The sequence below is a fragment of the Chrysemys picta genome, chromosome 4 (assembly GCF_011386835.1).
Source record: "Chrysemys picta bellii isolate R12L10 chromosome 4, ASM1138683v2, whole genome shotgun sequence".
NCBI lineage: Eukaryota > Metazoa > Chordata > Testudines > Emydidae > Chrysemys > Chrysemys picta.
Window position 1 is genome coordinate 123777990 of NC_088794.1, and position 11105 is coordinate 123789094.

General features: G+C 45.2%; 1 protein-coding gene across 1 annotated transcript in view; it reads left to right on the forward strand.

Moving 5' to 3' along the window:
• KCNK13 (potassium two pore domain channel subfamily K member 13) overlaps window positions 1–11105 on the forward strand; it is a 146301-nt gene that overhangs the window by 117640 nt on the left and 17556 nt on the right. The window lies entirely within an intron of this gene.

Sequence of the window (11105 nt, forward strand, 5' to 3'; positions counted from 1 at the left end):
ATGAATCAGGAGGCTTCCCGTCTTGTACCCTCCTCCTTGTGTTTTCTCCCAGTATCCCACTTCCCCACTTACCTCTGGGCTTAGGTCACCATCCCCTGGTGAACCTAGTTTAAAGCCCTCCTCACTAGGCTAGCAAGCCTGCCTGCGAAGATGCTCTTCCCGCTCTTCGTTAGGTGGATCCCATCTCTTCCTAGCAATCCTTCTTCCTGGAACAACATCCCATGGTCGAAGAATCCAAAGCCCTCTTTCCAACACCACCTGTGTAACCATGCATTCACCTCCACAATTCAACAGTCCCTATCTGGGCCTTTTCCTTCAACAGGGAGGATGCACGAGAACACGACTTGCACCTCAGACTCCTTTAGCCTTCTTCCCAGAGCCACGTAGTCTGCAGTGATCCACTCAAGGTCATTCTTGGCAGTATCATTGGTGCCCATGTGGAGAAGTAGGAAGAGGTAGCGGTCCGAGATCTTGATCAGTCTCGGCAAACACTCCATCACATCCTGGATTCTAGCTCTAGGCAAGCAGTACACTTCTCAAGTCTCCTGGTCTGGTCGGCAGATGGATGACTCCATCCCCCTTAGGAGGGAGCTCCCGACCACCACCACTCATCTCCTCCTCTTAGGAGTGGTGGTCATAGAACCCCCATCTTTAGGACAATGCATCTCATGCCTCTCGGCTGATGGGGTCTCATTCCCTCAGAGGGCTCTTCCAAATCCTTCTCCACAGTAGTACCTATGCAGAGAGCCTGAAAATCTCTATTTGCATTGGGGGTATATAGGTTCTCCTCTTTCTTCTGGAGGTCACATGCTGCCAATATTCTTCCCCGTTCTGCACTGCACTCTCTGATTCTTCAGCATGTTGTGCTTCCAGAACCAAACACTGACCTCTGTCCAGAAAATCTTCATTTTCTCTGATGCAACGCAGGGTTAATACTTGGTCCTCTAGTCCTTTAACCTTCTCTTCCAATATGCAGACCAGCTTGCACTTCGTACAGACGAAGTCGCTTCTGTCCTCTGGGAGAAAGACAAACATGGCACAGTCTGAGCAGGTCACAACAGCTGATTGCTCACTATCCATGTGTTCCTTCTAAGAGGCTCCTCAGTTGTTGTATGTACTGCTCACAGGAGCCTGAAAGGCACAAACACTCTGTGCAAACTCGTCCCAAGCGAACTCCCAGGCAAACTCCCTCTGTTTGCCTGTTCTCTGTTTGCTGCTCACTCGGTTTTTTATAAGGCTGCCGGTTCGAAGCTTCCATCCAGTCAACCACTCAAGGCCCACCTGGAACAAAGCACTCCCAATTCACACTTTTCAATCAAACACCCACACCATCAAACAGTCACACTATTCAAACAAACAAGCACACGGTCAAACAAATGGTCACAGCAGACAGACACTTGAATATTCACCCCAGCAGCTCACAACACAGCCCCCCTAATGCAGCACTCACCTTAGCTCTTCTTGGAGGGTTCCCAGGCAAACTTAGCTCCGGGAGGGAGCCCTTTGAGTGTGATTGTGAGATGTGCCTTTATTTATAAGGCCTATTCAGTCTAAGAGTTTTATTGTTTTCGTTATCCACTCTCACTGGCTTCAACAGGGCTATTCATGTGAGTAAGATTACAGGATGAGTCCACCACTGCTTTATAAGACACAAACATTGTGACTGGTGTGCTGATTTCTAATGCAGGCCCAGATTGTGGTTCCCCCTGGGCAGGGAATGAGAGAGGGTGTAAACATCTAATCTGTCTCCTCTCCTCCTCTGAACAGGGGCCAGGCACAATCCCACTTCTTGGGGGAGCCAGCCTCCCCACAGGGGGCCTGGAACAATGATGGAGCAAGTTAGATGACACTCCCTATCCCCAACACTGTTAATTGCTCTTAGGGGTGTAATAGCAGTGTGTTCCCCTGCATGTTGGGTACCTCCAGGTGCCACACGCCTCCAGTTGCCTGACTACAAAGCCACCATTGAGCTCTAAAGAATTGGGTACAACAGGCAATGCATCCTGGGATAGTAATAGGATCCCATAGATGGCAAAATAAGGCTGCTGGGCCAAGGGAATTTTAATCACATCAGAAATACAATAAGAAATTGAACTGATACATAAAACTAAGGAAAACAATTAAACTCATTTGCTGAAAAGGCATTATAAGTATAAGCACAACATCACAGACAATCAAAGAGCTCTGATTGTAGGTTAAATTGCAAAGCCATTTCAGTATTAGCAGCATCATAGTGACTCATTACTGTTGCTATAGTGTTAGCCCCTCTTTCTGTCCACTTCCTTTTTCTGGGAAAGGACTGGAGTATCTAATTATAACACTGCTAGCAAACACACACATATTCAAAAAGGAAATGAAGCCTGCTGGAGCAGTAACAAGAAAGAAACTTTGCACCATTATGAAAAAAACACTGCATTAAAGATCTAAGATGGATTGAAAAATGTATCGTAATCTCTCCTCTGCCCCTCCACACACATAAATTCACTGCCCCAAAAGTCACTAATGCGGAGTTGAAGTTGACCAGCCGTGCCTTGTACCCTTCCAGGATATTGAGTGGCTTATACTTTATCTTCTGAAAGCCAGGAAATAAAGAGTTAAGGTATAACAAAGTGGAAATTAGGAAATACAAAGTTAAAATACATACCAGCCCTGCCCTACAGCCTAACACTACCCCGGAGCTGCCAAGAGCCACTGGGAATGTAGAGTAGAATGTACATTACAGCCAGGACTGTATATAATATCCAGACATGAGGGATGACCAAGGGCTACTCTACACTAGAAGCACTACAGTGGCACAGCTGTAGTGTCTGCTGCTGACACTGTATGCCAACGGCGGAGAGCACTTCCGTCAGCATAATAAAGCCACCTCCGCAAGAGGCAGTAGCTTCTCCCGCCAACATAGCACAGTCCACACCAACGCTTAGGTCGGTGTAACTTATGTCATTCGGGGTGGTGGCTTAGTCATACCACTGAGCGACATAAGTTATACTGACATAACCTGTAGAGTAGACAAGCCCTAAGTAAGTGTATCCATTTTATGTGTTGTGTTGTGTCCCACACAACTGTATTGTTTCATTCATCTGCAAGCACTCCCACAGCCCTGCTCCCAATTTTATTGACTGGCACAGGGATTATTTGCAGCAGGTTGCCCCAACTCACACTGAAACAGGAGGAGAGGTTCATTTGCATCCAAAGGGACTGTGGACGTCCCATTTCTATGCAGAATTATGTCAGTTGTGCACGCAGAGGCGCATGATAGTCTATTCTTGCTCTGGGGATTTGTAGCAGTCTGGTGCCATACATGACAATACAGTACAGGGCAGAAGTAAGTGCAGGCAATGCTTCAGAGGGAATCTTTAGGACAAGGATCAAGGAATGGTAACATTTGGCAACTCTGGAGCAGTCTGTGCAGAGCAGATGAAATGCTCGAGTATAAGCCAGGCGTATCCAGCTGGTTTTCACTAAGCCTACCCTAAATGCAGTGTGGACACAGTCTGACATTTTCTCCTGGTGTCCCCATGTGCAATACCCCCATAGTGTTCGGTATCAACTGGAAGGATAATGTGCTCTGATATCTATCAGGGGCGGGATAGCTGAGAAAGGCACAAGGAGTCCTCCAGTAGGGCTGGAGGGGCATGGAGAGGAAGAAAGGTGGTAACTGATGGCACATCAACCATGTAGAGGCAGCAAGGGGGAATGGAGGAGAGTCTTTTCTGGGGAATAATCTCATTTATGCATATGGATTTTGGAGCATTTTGAAAATTAAAGAAAGCTCATAACCGGAGGGAGGGGAGGGGTGTAATATGGGAACCCCTTGTTCAGACAACCCCAAATTTACATAATAAATTCTACTCTAGGCCCTGTTATGATAGACAGTCTCCCTAGGCATGTGGATTTCAGAGCACTTTGAATATTAAAATCAGCTCCTTATAGGGGGACTGTAAGAGGATACCTCTGACCAAATGACCACAATTTGCATCTATTCCCCTGGCCTTATGGTGGCACAGTAACAGTATGCTGGGATGGATGCATTAGAATTTCCATTTTCAGAAAGGTGAAAATGCCTATAAACATTCTGGTTTTGTGTTACTTTATCATTTTAAATATTTATTGAAATGTATGCACTGCTTGATTTTTCTAAGGCAGTTTGTAGAAAGGGGGACATCATCTGATGTTTGCTCTGACTGTTTTTAAAAGAGCCATTTGACTAAAATTTGTCTAGTGTCTGACTTTTTCTTTGGATCCCTTTTTCACAGAAACTACAACATGTTGAGGGGTGAAATTGATAGGTCTGTTTCCTTTGTGTAGATTGGATGAATTGTTATAGAAAATTGAAATTTGTTGTCTCTCTTTATTTTTCATGATAAATATAACTTAACTGTTTTGACTAAGAAGAATATCTTGATACCACATTAGTCAATGTCAAACTTATGCCAGTCCATAAAATAGGGTTTTCTATTAGGGAAGCATTTCCTGATGCTCATCAAACCTTGTGATCATGCTAACATTGAGAGTCACAAGCTACTTGCATTTTTTTGGTCATATTCAGTTCCATTGTTCAGGAAATGGGTGAGGCGCATGTGACATGATGACATTATCCTAACACGGTGGTTTACTAGAATCTTTCATCATTCTGCTCTTTAATTAATGCTGTTTTCCTTGACAATACTTCTAAAGTAAAATCTGAAATATCGGCTCTTAAACCAGTAGCTTAGCTCTCAAGCAAAACTTCCTGAAGGAGCCCCTGCAGAATGGACTTTTGTAAGAGTTGTGTGGTGCTCTAGTAAAACTCTCATTGACTTTAATAAGAGGTAAAACTCATTGCAGCTCCCTGAAAAATTAGCCCTAGTAGAGTGAAATCATAAATCAGGATGAATATTCAGCAAACCATATTCAATGTTTAACATTAGAGTGCAAAAAGAAAAACATCTGTAATGCTCCCTCACTCTCCCGGTCAGAGGGAGGCCACTCAGGCTAGTCCTGTGGGGTCAGGATCAGAGTCTGTAAGACAGGCAAAAGCCCCCAATAGGGCTTTTGCGGTAAATAGTCAATACCAGGCTTTAGCCTGGACTGGGGTAGCTCAGGTAGTCATCCCTTAACTATGGTCTATCAGGGCTGGCTGGGGCCTGGGTGGAGTTCAGGCAGCCAGCAAACACACAGTCTCTCAAGGCTGGCTTTGGCCTGGGCGGAGCTCAGGCAGCCAGTAAACAAAACAGTCTCCAGGTGAGCTGGGCCTGGGCTTGTGTAGGCTCAGGGTGCCAGCAAGCAAATAGTCTTTCAGGGCTGGCTTTGGCCTGGGCAGAGCTCAGGCAGCCAGCAAACACACAGTCTCTGAGGGGTTGGGTTTAGCCTGAGTGGAGCTCAGGCAGCCAGCAAACAAACAGTCTCCAAAGGTGAGTGGTAAGGGAGCTCCTGTCCTGGGCTAGACCCTCCTTGCACCGTGTAAGGGGTCAGCCACCCGGGGTGGGGTGTCAGGGGGACGCGGGCCCACCCTACTCCACTGCGTCCCAGCCCAGGGCCCTGACAGGGGCAGGATTGGCTGCCCCTGCGTCAGCGGGGATCCAGCCGCAACACAACGACTGAGGCATGCTGGGCTCTGCAGCCGGCTGCTCCGTGGCTGCCCCTGGGCTACTTCCTGCCTCCCGGGGGTTTGATACCTGCAGTCTCCAGGCCTCTTCCGGCTCTTCAGGGTAAACTGCAGCGGGTACTTCGGGCCAGTTATTAAGGAGCATGTCTACTTAGTCCACCTGGATAAAGTGAAGTGTAATAACACCCCGCTGGCCGAGACCCTGAGAGCCCAGGGCTACGAGGTCCAGATACACGCCCTGATCGTGGGAGCCCTGGGCTCCTGGGACCCCCACAACGAGCCGGTTCTGAGAGTGTGCGGAGTTGGTCGACGCTACGCCCGGCTCATGAGACGGCTCATGAGACAGCTCATGGTGTCCGACACCATCAGGTGGTCCAGAGACATTTATACGGAACACATCACAGGACACCGTCAATACCACACTGAGTAACCGAGACCGCCGACCAGGGAAATAACCCACTTCCTTCCCTGACAGACCCAGGGTACCCCACCCAAGTACTTCTCCGCTACACCGATACTGACTTGGACTCCTTATTCATTCCATGGGTGGCGTACCCGAGCCCACTTATCCACTGACACTTTAAAAACTCTTGCACCCCAATCTGGGTCTATGCAGGTTATGCGATATGTATGTATCTTTACATCCTTGCAAACGATACCTGTAACCCCCCATAACCCAAACCTGACCCCAGATGTACAATACCTTGCCTCTTAACTCGTGTATATTTCATTTAAAACATTCACTTTAATAAAATTTTTAAATCTGTTCAGCTACATGTTCTGTCAGTGGACTGTGGTTCTGATTCAGAGCTCATTGAAGTAAAGAGGAGTCCTTCCACTGACTTTGGATTAGACTCTATGTCACACTGGCAAGGAAATGGACTTGATGACATACAAGGTATTTTCAACCGCTACCTTTCACAGCAATCTACTATTTCACAACAGAATGATGAGCTGAAGAGAGAAATCAAATCTGGATATCAACAGTGTTTGGAGGCTGAGCAGTTTTATTACGAGACCATTCCTTTTCTAAGTAAAAAAGGTTCTAAAACCTTTAGGCTGCTACCCAGGACATATAAACCAGAAACATGAGCACTTGCCACAAAAACATCTGAAAACATCTAAAAAGCTAGATAGCAATCCTTGGAAGCAAAATATAGAGCAGAGTGACATGCAGAATTCCCACCCCACTGGAAATTCCTACATTTCAGCATTTGTTTTATCTCAAATCAGGATGAAAAGTTGACATTTTTTGAATTTTTTCATGGAACAGAAATTACAAAAAATTCAGTTTGGAAATGTTGAAATGTTTCATATTGACATTTTTGATTGAGCTAAACAATTCAAGATTCCAGAAATCAAAATGTTTCATTTGGTTTCTTGAATGTACCTGGAAAGCTTCACTTTGAGTCAGTTCAATATAAACTACATTTTCCCAAAGTGGTATATTTGCCTCATAGGAGTTGTAGAAGTATGGGCTGGATGCATGGACTATAAGGTGGATAGAAAGCTGGCTAGATCGTCGGGCTCAACAGGTAGTGATCAATGGCTCCATGTCTAGTTGGCATCCAATACCAAGCGGAATGCTCCAAGGGTCGGTCCTGGGGCTGGTTTTGTTCAATATCTTCATTAATGATCTGGAGGATGGCGTGGACTGTACCCTCTGCAAGTTTGCATATGACACTAAACTGGGAGGAGTGGTAGATACGCTGGAGGGTAGGGATAGGATACAGAGGGACCTAGACAAATTAGAGGATTGGGCCAAAAGAAATCTGATGAGGTTCAACAAGGACAAGTGCGGAGTCCTGCACTTAGGACAGAAGAATCCCATGCACTGCTACAGAGTAGGGACCGAATGGCTAGGCAGCAGTTCTGCAGAAAAGGACCTAGGGGTTACAGTGGATGAGAAACTGGATATGAGTCGACAGTGTGCCCTTGTTGCCAAGAAGGCTAATGGCATTTTCGGCTGTATACGTAGGGGCATTGCCAGCAGATCGAGGGACGTGATCATTCACCTCTATTTGACATTGGTGAGGCCTCATCTGGAGTACTGTGTCCAGTTTTGGGCCTCACACTACAGGAAGGATGTGGAAAAATTGGAAAGAGTCCAGCAGAGGGCAACAAAAATGATTAGGGGGCTGGAGCACATGACTTACGACGAAAGGCTGAGGGAACTGGGATTGTTTAGTCTGCAGGAGAGAAAGAATGAGGAGGGATTTGATAGCTGCTTTCAACTACCTGAAAGGGGGTTCCAAAGAGGATGGATCTAGACTGTTCTCAGTGGTACCAGATGACAGAACAAGGAGTAATGGTCTCAAGTTGCAGTGGGGGAGGTTTAGGTTGGATATTAGGGAAAACTTTTTCATTAGGAGGGTGGTGAAGCACTGGAATGGGTTACCTAGGGAGGTTGTGGAATCTCCTTCCTTAGAGGTTCTTAAGGTCAGGCTTGACAAAGCCCTGGCTGGGATGATTTAGTTGGGGACTGATCCTGCTTTGAGCAGGGGGTTGGACTAGATGACCTCCTGAGGTCCCTTCCAACCCCGATGTTCTATGATTCTATGATTCTATGTCCCTATTAGCCAGGCTCCCTGGTCAGACTACATCAGCCATAATGCAGCCGGAGTCATGTGACTCCGATGATACATTATGCAGCTCAGTCAGAGGGAAATTCACTTTGTAGTATGGGAGATGTAATCTCTAGGGAGCCTGGCTCATATGAGAGAATGGGGGCCCAAACTACAACTCCCATAAGAAAATGTGCTGATAGGGATATGTTTTTTAAGTTTTTGTTGACTAATTTGAAATTAATTTTTTTGGTCAGTTCAAAATGACTTTCTTCTCTAGTTCTAAAAAGTATGTTTTCTTGGTACAAATATGAAGGGCCAGATTGTGTCTGAGAGGAGGAGAAAATGCAAAGAGTCTTTCTGAAGTGGGACTGCTCCAGTATTGCCAGAGCTGGTCCCAAGCTTGAAGCATCCATGCTGTATGAGGATGATCTATGATATCTAATGCCACAGAGAGGTCCAGAAGGATGAATATGGATCCCTTCACTGGTCTATGGAGAGAAGGAAGTTAACCACGAGAGCAACAAGTGTTTCTATATCATGGCATGGCCTGAAGCCTGGCTGGGAGGGATCCAGTGTTAGGGCTGGTCAAAAAAATTCCATCAAAACTGTTTTTCAATAGAAAATTAGGTTTTTGAAGAAACAAATTTTTTTCACAAAAAGTGTGTGCTTTCCACAGAATTTTCATTTTTCATTAAAAAAAAACTGCCCCAAAACTAAAAAGTTTAATCTGAAAATCAACATATTTATGCCACAAACTGAAATATTTTGATTCAGAAATGCTGCCATAGTGCATCATGGGAATTGTAGTTCGGGTGCCTCATGCTCCCGTTCTGCTCTGTGCGCCAGGCTTCCTGGTAGGACTCCATCTCCTAAGATGTACTACCATCCCTCGCCAAAAAGGGAGCCTGAGGTGCATCGTGGGAGATGTAGTCCAACCAGGGAGCCCAGCCCATCGAGGAGACTTGGGAGCATGAGGCACTGCAGCAGTATTTCAGTTGGCAGCTGAAAAAATATATATTTTTTTTTGCCTAAAAGTAGAAATTTTCTGCTGCAGGAGGAAAAAAACATTTTCCAATCAGTTCTATCCAGGATACCTGAAGCTGACAGATGGTGACAGAGGTTGCTGTTGCTAGGTTCTCAGTTAGCTTGCTTAGCAAAGGGAGGTTAGACACTAGATGGTCTTTTTGATTTCGTTCACAGGTACAATAGGTTCCCCACCTAGACCCTTTGAAGTTTTAGGGAGAATGTATATGAAAGCAGACGACAGGCGGCAATGCTGTTTTGTTGCTGTTTGATTGGAAGAGGGAGTTTTGGTTTTAGAGCTTTTTCTGGTCTAGCAAAGAGATTGATTTTTGGCAAAGAGCTGCTGTGTTTGCAGAGTATACAAGCATGGGTACTTTTACCTAGACATAAGTTCTATTGATTTGCTCTTTAGTCACTGAATGATCTACACTACCCCTGACGTCACACTAGAGAAAAAACAAGAGAGAAAAGGGAAGCAATTTCCCATCATAGAGTATTTGCAGTGACCAGGTAGGCTGTTTGCATGACAGTATCTTTAAATAGAATCATGCACTGAAGTCCATAGAGTGACACCAGGGGTCAGTTTGGCCCAAAATATTTCTTCATGAATGGAACTACAAGCCATTTTGTATACTGATTTAGCAGTGCAGCTAGAAGCCTACAGTTTATTTTTTCCACAACCCCAAAAGACAATATTGTTAGGTTTAGATTAATATCTGTACTGTACAGTGCTTTTAGGTTTTCCAATCTAGCACTACATGAAATTATCATTAGTTTCGATTAACACATTTTGAGATTTATAAGTAGAAAGAAAAAAAAAGCATTTTATTTCTCCAAAAGGTCTAAATTGAGGCCCCAGTGGGAAAGAAAAAAGGACAAGGACCAGAGGCTGGGCTCACTGGCTTTCTGATTTCATGTCCTGTGTTTTCCATTATTTACAATTCATAATGGATTTCCTGTCTTGACTGGTTGGGTCTCTTTGTAGAACCTTTACTGCTAGGCTTCCACCTATGGAAATGTGGACTCAGATAGGAATTTTAAATGACAAGGGATATGAATTTTATGGGTTTGGGCTCAGGCTCTAGCCACTAAGTCAATGGCAAAATTCACATTGTTTTCAATGTTTTCAAGCCTCTAGCAGATGTTACGCCGCATCACTAACGTCGACACAGTTTAGAATAATCTGCCTTAACTACCTAGGGCCAGCCACAGGTTTTGCTGTGTCCTGTGAGAATTATCCTGTGCACCCTAACCCTAATCCTCTTCCTCTCCACTTGCAGTTTGGTCTGCTGTGTATCTACAGATGACCTCCATCCCTTCCAGCCAGGGCAGCTGAGAGTGGGTTCGGGCCCCGGTGAAAAAATTTTTTCGGGCCCTCCAGCAAGGGCGGACCTGCTAAACAGGGCCAACGAGAGGGCAGGGAAGCTGGACCCCGGGCCCCCTTCCGGACTGCCGGGCCCCGGTAATTTGTACCGGCTTCCCCGCCCTCTCGTCGGCCCTGCTTCCAGCCTGCTGTAGATGTAAAAACAGGGATGTTCCCAGCTTCCCATCCTGTATTTGTCTTTCCCGGCACAAGAGCAATGCACTTCGAAATACTGAATACATTTCCCTTATATTCAGTTCTCTGGTTCTTTTATTTCATGCAGTTAATATCCTGCATTTACAGACAGAGGAGAACAAATGCCGATGTGTGTCTTATTCAATGTGCTATTTTTTTGTTCTCTCAGCAAGCCTGCTTTAACTTAATTGGACAGTTATTTAATCACTTGTTCAGCTTCTCTAGACCCTGTTCAAACTACAGCAAACATATTCAACATGTATATTACCTCTAATATGCCCATCATATTTAAGACAAATTTATTCATTTTGATTCTTTATAAACATCCCATTTACAGCAATTTTGTCTTTTCAATAAATATTAACCCCAA